Source organism: Loxodonta africana, chromosome 25 (assembly GCF_030014295.1).
Source record: "Loxodonta africana isolate mLoxAfr1 chromosome 25, mLoxAfr1.hap2, whole genome shotgun sequence".
NCBI lineage: Eukaryota > Metazoa > Chordata > Mammalia > Proboscidea > Elephantidae > Loxodonta > Loxodonta africana.
Genome location: NC_087366.1, coordinates 1,551,463 through 1,559,544, shown reverse-complemented (window position 1 = coordinate 1,559,544; position 8,082 = coordinate 1,551,463). Strand labels below are relative to the sequence as shown.

General features: G+C 46.8%; 1 pseudogene; it reads left to right on the top strand.

Annotated features, from left to right (window-relative positions):
- The first annotated feature begins 412 nt into the window (after window positions 1–412).
- LOC100670203 (cellular tumor antigen p53-like) lies at window positions 413–1,327 on the top strand (annotated as a pseudogene).
- Window positions 1,328–8,082: the final 6,755 nt, after the last annotated feature.

Here is an 8,082-nt window from a genome sequence, read left to right as displayed (position 1 = left end):
ATAACTATCTGGGAAGAAATGTTAACAAGTCAAAAGCCCAAAGCCACCATCCTGGGCACAGCTAGCTACTGGGATCTGGGGGCACCTGGTTTCTGGGCCTGGAGAGTGCTTCCCTGGAAGGTTACACACTTCCCTGAGGCTCCGTGTACAGACTACCTTCCCTGGAGCTGCAACGGAGCAGCCCCAGTCGGATCTCAGCACTGAGCTCCCTCTGAGTCAAGAGACGTTTTCATACTTGGGGAAACTCATTCCTGAGAAGCTGGTTTTGTCCCCCTCGTTACGCCCAGCAGTAGAGGTTGTAGACGATCTGCTACTCCCAGAAGATGCTGCACACTGGCTAGAATGCCATGTTGGGGTTCAAAGAATATCAGCAGCCTCTGCACCAGCCACCCCCACACAAGCCACCTCCTGGACTCTGTCATCCTCTGTCCCTTCTCAGAAGACCTACCCCAGCACCTATGGTTTCTGTCTGGGCTTCTTGCATTCTGGGACAGTCAAGTCCGTCACCTACACGTACTCCCCTGAACATAACATGGTGTTTTGCCAGCAGGCAAAGACCTGTCCAGTGCAGCCGTGGGTCACCTCACCACCCCTGCCCAGCACCTGTGTTCACACCATGGCCATCTACCAGACGTCAGCATATGATGGAGGTTGTGAAGCAATGCCCCCACCTTGAGTGCCGCTCTGACTATAGCGATTGCCTCGCCCCTCCTCAGCATCTCATCTAGGTGGGGGGAAACCCGCATGCTGAGTATTTGGAGGACACCATCACTCTATGACATAGTGTGGGGTGCCCTATGAGCCACCAGAGGTCGGTTCTGACTACCACTATCCACTTCAACTTCATGTGTAACAGCTCCTGCACTGGGGGCATGAACCCATCCTCACCATCATCACACTGGAAGACTCCAATGGTAATCTGCTGGCACACAACAGTTTCGAGGTGCGTATTTGTACCTGTCCTGGGAAAGACAGATGTACAGAGGAAGACGATTTCCACAGGAAATGGGAGCCTTGACCTGACCCATCCTCTGAGAGGATCACTAAGTGAGCACTGCCCACCAGCACCAGCTCAACTACTAAGCCAAAGAAGCCGCCACTGGATGAAAAATATTTCACCCTTCAGATCCGTGGGCATGAATGCTTCAAGATGTTCCTAGAGCTGAATGAGGCCTTGGAGCTAAGGATGCCCAGGCTGGGAAGCAGCCAGAGGGGAAAAGGGCTCAATCCAGCCTTCCCAAGTCTAAGAAAAGGCAATTTACCTCCCGCCACAGAAGACTAATGTTCAAGAGAGAGCAGCCTGACTTAGACTGATGTCCTTTGCTTCCTGTCCCCCATTTACACACCCTGCCCCTGCCTTCCTTCCCTGTCATTTTGAAATTCACATGCTTGAACCCCTGCTTCATACAGGTCTGCCTCCGAAACACTCAAACTCTTCACTTATCTTGGTCTGGGCCTCCACTAAAGATGTTGGCCTACACTGGTGATTTGGGGGGCATGAGGGCAGCTGGGACACTCTAGCTTAGATTTTAAGGATTTTACTATACAGAATGCTTGGGAGAGATAGGATAGCATTCCTGTACATAAGAATTAGATTTTATATCCAGTCATAGAACTGGCCATACCTGGGTTGGAAGCTTAGGTCACCAGCAGACTAGCCAGGGAAACTATCTCAAGGTGTTTCACTCCTCCTGACAGCAATGTGCATGTCTATAAAATGTCGATATCCACCACCTACCTCATGGGGTTTGACATGAGGTTAATGAAATGATGTGTGTATGACTCAAAGATCCCAGAGTGCTGGAAGTCACCAGGCTGCCTGGCCTTAAAACCTTCTTAGATTACATGGTATCTGGGACTTGGCCTCTGGGAAATGCTGGTCCCCCTGTCCCTGTTCGTTGATGGATTGACTGGGCAGCTGGTTAAGGGAAGGGAGTTTCCAAGTCCCTTTTCTGCTAGCCTAGCCACGTCCTGTCTAGCCTGTAGGTAAACCTCAGCACCTAAAAGGAAACCTCATCCCACCCCACTCCCTGGAAGATTCCAGCTTTTACGTGGGATCTGTACCCACCACCATGTCTTACTGCCCCCAGGTGCTCAGAGTCTAATTTCTTTTGCACTCTGGAAGGCACATTTGCGTTCTTCACCTGTACCCATTATCCTCGCCCCTTTTTATATCCCATTTTTATATCTGTTTCTAATTTTACAATAAAACTTTCCTATCAAAATAAATATTTATGAGACTTTAAATTTCTTCTCACCCTATGTCATAGATTGTATTATGTCCCCCAAAAATGTGTGTAACAACTTCGTTAGGCCAGGATTCCCAGTGTTATGTGACTGTCCTCCATTTTGTGATTGTAATTTTATGTTAAAGAGGGGTAGGGTGGGATTGTAACACCCTTACCAGGTCACCTCTCTGAACCAATGTAAAGGGAGTTTCCCTGGGATGTGGCCTGCACCACCTTTTATGTCTCAAGAGATAAAAAGGAAAGGGAAGGAAGCAGAGAGTTGGAGACCTCATACCACCATACCTCATACCGACAGAAAAAGAAAGCATTCCCCTAAAACCAGCGCCCCGAATTTGGACTTCTAGCCTACTGGACTCAGAGAGAGAATAAACTTCTCTTTGTTAAAGCCATCCACTTGTGGTATTTGTTATAGCAGCACTAGATGACTAAGACTCCCTACACTCACAGTATGAAAATGAATTCTAAATGAGAATTTTCCAGAGGCTTCAGAAATACCTACACAAATCACCTAGTCAGACAATTTCAGACTTCCAAGGAATCTTAAGCAACACCTGCCACTTCACCGATCCCAGTGAACAGGTGAGAAAACTGAGGTTCAGAAAAGTGAAGAGAGTTGGGGTCACATAAAGAGGCAATGTTAACAAGCTGTTGTGACTATTGCTATTTAGTACTAGCAGGATTTTTCCCCCCAACAATTTTTATATGTACAATTCAATGACATTGATTACACTGAAAATGTTGTACACCCATTACCACTATCCTTTTCCAAATTATCCCACCACCATTAACAGAAACTCAGGGGCCCCTAATGACTGACTTCCCCTTTACTCTTTCCTCCCACCCCGGCAATCACTGATAAGCTCTGGTCTCCATAAAAAAAAAAAAAATAGATCTGCCTATTTCATGTAAGAAGGATCAAAGAGTATCTTTCCGTGACTGACTTATTTTGCTCAACATAACATTTTCCAGGTCCATCCACATTATAGCATGTATCAGGATTGCATGGCTGAATAATAGCCCATTGTTATGTATATTCCACATTTTGTTTATCCATTCATCTCTTGATGGACATTTCCCTTGTTTTCAGGTTTTGGCTATCGTGAATTGGGCTGCAATGAACACTAGTATACAGGTAGCTCTTTGCATCCCTGCTTTCAGTTCTTTGGGCCACATGCTTAGGACTGGAACTGCTGGGTCATATGTTCTACGATTAACTTTTTTGAGGAACCACAAAACTGTTTTCCACAGCGACTGTGGCATCTTGCATTCCCACCAGCAATGAACAAGGGTTCCAATTTCTCCACATCCTCTCCAACACCTGTTATTTTCCTTTTTTTTTATTACAGCCATTCCAGTGGGGGTGAGGTGGTATGGCATTGTGGTTTTGATTTGCATCTCCCTAATGACTAATAATGTTGAGCCAGCACCAGCAGAATTTTAGGATTCGTTACTGGTAGTAAAAAACAACCTCCAATAAGCTGGGCATAGAATACGAACTGTAAGAGGAAGCAGCTGACTGGGGTACTGGCGCCAAAGGCAGTGTACTCTACCTGGGTCAGCGCCAAAGCTGAGGGCCTCATTAGACACGGTAACCTCCCCATCACTGGCAACAGCACCCATCTCCCTCAAACATCATGTCTACAAAATTCAACTCAACAGACAGCCATCTAGTTATTTCCAGAGAGAGAATGGATGAATGAAACCTGGCTCCTAAGGTCAATAAAACCAATGTCCAAGTTTTGGGTTGTGAATAAAATCTCAAAAGGACAGAATTTAAGAAAATCCATACTTCCAAGGAAGTTTCAAGTTTTAGAAGAAACTGATTTGCGAATAACTTTGATCTGCCTTCTGTGTCAGCTCTGAAATACAGAGACTAATTAACCAACAGTATTTTTACTAATACTCTCACTCCTACTTTCAAGGTATGTGATTACTGGATACTGATCCAATAACGTATATTTCCAGAATCCCACCCATGTGTGTAGACTAGCTTTACAAGCAAAGAAGTAGAAACTATGAAGTTATGGGGAAATTTGATTGAATTATGATTTCAACTTCACATTCAATTAACCAATTTATGCAAAGTGCTTTCAAACCCTGTATTATGATGCTTAATTGGTAGGTTACATTCCGCCTTCTCCCCCACTACAGACACACAAGACCAGCAAAGTAACCACAACACCCATTATTCCAACCTTATAGAAACAGTTTGGCTTTCACAATTATTTTCTTTGAGCTTCTCTTTGACTAAGATCTCACAGAGCCTCTCAAGATCTTCTAGACTAGAGGCTACACACTCCTGGTCTGCCAGCTCCATTATTTCGTCTCCTCCAGGAATTCCCAGAGACAGCAGTGCCACCTGCTGGTAGGGAGGGCACAATCTGCTTTCTGGAAGCCTATGGGTGACAGGAATGGCAGCCTAGATTTCTGTCTTTGGGAGCCTTTCTTATTATCTAGGCCACATTATAAGCATAAGCTACAACCTGAGATGTGTAACCTCCACAGGAGCCTCCATTGTGACTGGCAGGTCGTCTGGAAGCCACATAAAGCAAAGCCAGGCTAGACAACAATGAGGCACTTCTGCCTGGAAATGCCTCCTCAATGTTCCAAATGCAAGAGCCTCACTGAATTCAACATTTCCTGGCTCTCCTTTTCCCCCACTGCTTCAGTATCAGATAATAGCACTCCCAGCCCCGACCTGTGGCTATGCTATCTAGCTCCATCTCACATCCTAAGGAAGGTGCTCAGACCCCTCTCAATGTGAAGGCTCTTACATGTACACAATGTGACACAGATCCTTCTCAAAGGACACTACTGCTTAGGCATGGAGGTCAGACTCTAATCTCTTTCATTTGCTCTCCATCCTCCGGGTGCCTAAACCAAGGGGGCAGAAACGACAGAAAGGAAATGATTTTGTTGTTTTGAAAGTAACAGTAATGAGTTTTCATTGATTCAGAAAATAAAACCTTGCTCTATAGGTCACGGATATATGCTGCGTCCCTCAAGATGAACTAAGCCTGCCAATCTTCCCGGTTTCCCTTCCTTAAACTGATCAGTGTTTTTCAACCTTTTCATAGCCCCTTCCGTAGGCTCAACATAAGAACTGCATGCCCTTTGTGTAGTTTTCACAGGCAGTCCCCAGTTACAAACGTGCCGCTAACGTGCAACTTGTAGTTACAAACCAATCCCCATAGAGCCTATTTACATTAAAAACGTGAGGTATATACAATGGTTCATAATAATAAACTGGCACTACTTAGGGAAGCGCATTAGAACACTGTTATTATTACCATATTATCATGTTAAAGATATTTTAGTGTAGTTGGAAATGATTCTTTAATGTTTACGTATAGAAAAGGAACACTACGTGCTAAGACATTTGATTAACTGACGTTAGATACAAACCATACCTAACTGTTCTGACTTACGTACAAATTCAACTTAAAGACAGATTCAGGAGAGGAACTCGTTCATAACCCAGGAACTGCCTACATGACAAAAATGATATTTTTTCATTAGACCTAAAAGCATATACATTTTCAAGTTATACTACCTCTCTCAACCTTCAGAATTCCTTCCCCCACCATCACCAATACCAACTTAAAAATTTTAGGCAAAATTTTAAGTTATCCCGAATAATTTGCTTTGTGTTCCAAACTATTAGCCGACAACCTGTATTTCACTTTACTAGGAACAGTTGTTATGTTCCCAGTGACCCTGAGTTTCACAGCAACTTCTTTTACTTTCATGCACCTCAGAGTTCTCTGCTCCCTAACAAATCTAAGTGTTCCCTCTTCAATTTTTTTTTTTTTTGACTTGTCAAGCTAATTGATTTCCTATCAAGTGTAGACATTTTGTCAGGATGCAGGGGCGGATTAAGCAGTAAGCAAGGTACTCACGGGATTACACTAAGCAAGGTGTGCCACAGGCTTAATTGTGTTTACTTACCAATCAGTAGTGCACAGTTTCATGGGGCTTTCATCACATCTTTCATGTGGTGAAAAACAGGTAAAATTTTGACTACAGACTGGTAAGTAGGCACAAGTAACCCCATGTGTACCTTGCTTAGTGGATAATGCATCTCTGGAGTATATGTTTGAAAATCATACTGTTTCCTAAAGAAACAAATCTGTAGCGAGAAGAGGAATAAAAGGGCTTTGAAAAGGTATCAGGATGTCTCCAAGCAATCAGGTAAATAAAGATCTTTGTCACTCTCATACCAGAATAAATTCAAAGCGGATTACATTGAAACTCCAGAATACAGTAAAATTAACAAAGTAGTTACCCACTGGAAAACTGAAGGGACTTTTTATGTTTCACTATAAGGATGTACAGTATGCCCTTACTATTGCAGGTCTGGGAAAATGGAGGAGAGAGGTAAGGAATACCTTGCAGTTTTAATCTGCTCTGAAACTCCTGCACACACCTCCCCTTTTCAAAGAACGGTTTACAGGAGAGATTCCCTCCCCACACATCCCTCTTCTGCCAGCCAAATGGTCTTCTTCAAACACACACTTTGCAAAGAACTAAGGAGGTCTGAAGAGGCTTAATTTAGACCCTGCCTTCCTCTCCCTACAGTCCATTAATAAGCAGAAAACAAGTAATTACCCCCTTGGACAGGACCCAAAAAATCTCAGTTTACAGCGACCCCCCACCCCACACACACGCGCACAAAATCTGTCTTCTTGAAGAAGAATCTCAGTGTGCTGACCTGGTCCGCAGTTCACTGCAGGCATTTCCTTCCTCACAATTTACCAGTCACCACTTAAGGGTCTCATTTAGACCTGCTCCGCAGCACCCAGCTGCTTAGACCATTTTTAGCCCTGTAACGAATCTCTGGGTCCCTTCAGCCCACTCAGAGCGCCCAACTGCGGGGATCCTGGGCCGAGGGCTCGCCTGCAGGTCCAGTGGCCAGAGAAGCTTCTCCGGGCAGCACTCGGCTCAGTCCCCCGGTCACACCGCCCCCACCCTGCCCACACCGGGGCAGAGAGCGCTTCTCCACAGCTGTGCCTGCAATTCGGCGTCGCTCACAGCCACGGGATCAGTGCGGGTCCCGAGGCTTCAGTGGTTCGAGTCCCAAGGCCTGGGCCACTTTAACGTGACACTCCATTTCTTCCTCATTTTCCCGCTGCATTAATGCTACCTTCTGCTGAAAAAAAAAAAAAATTTTTTTTTTTTTTCCTGCTGGGCCTCAGCCCGGGTCCGCGCCTGGAACACCCCCACCTCACCACCAGCGCCCTTTACCTGCCAGCATCCCTCTGGGCGGGAAACAAAGGCGGAGGCGATGCTGCCATGTGGGCAACTCCCCTCGGGCGGCCCCATCTCCGCGGTGGGGAGGCTGTAGAGACGGGTAAGAGGGTACGAAAGGGAAACCGAGGCACCGAGGGGTGGCTGAGCCTGGGTCTGCGTCCACCTCAGAAACGGGGCTCCCTGGGGGTGCTTAACCCCAGACTACCCCTGCCACGCCCCGCCCTGCCATCCCGCTGGCCAGGACCCCGAAGGTGCGATAGGACCGGCAGCCCCTCGGCGTCGCTCACCTCAGGACAAGCGCTCCAGCTCCCCCCGACCGCGAGAGAGAAAGCCCCGCCACTCGCGCATGCGCACTAGCGCTCTCGCGCCTTCGCCCCTCTGGTCCACGCGCCAGACCTTCCGACCAGGCTCTGGCCCACCCGGCCCTGTCCGTCAGCATCCGCGACAGCCAATCCGCTCGCACGGGAGGCCCGACCCCGGTCACGTGGCCACAGCAGCCAATCACCAAATTGCCCTCAGCAGCACAGGCTCCGAGGTCCCTGGGGAGTCTGTTGCTACAGCGCGGAGGGAGTGAGAGGCGTGC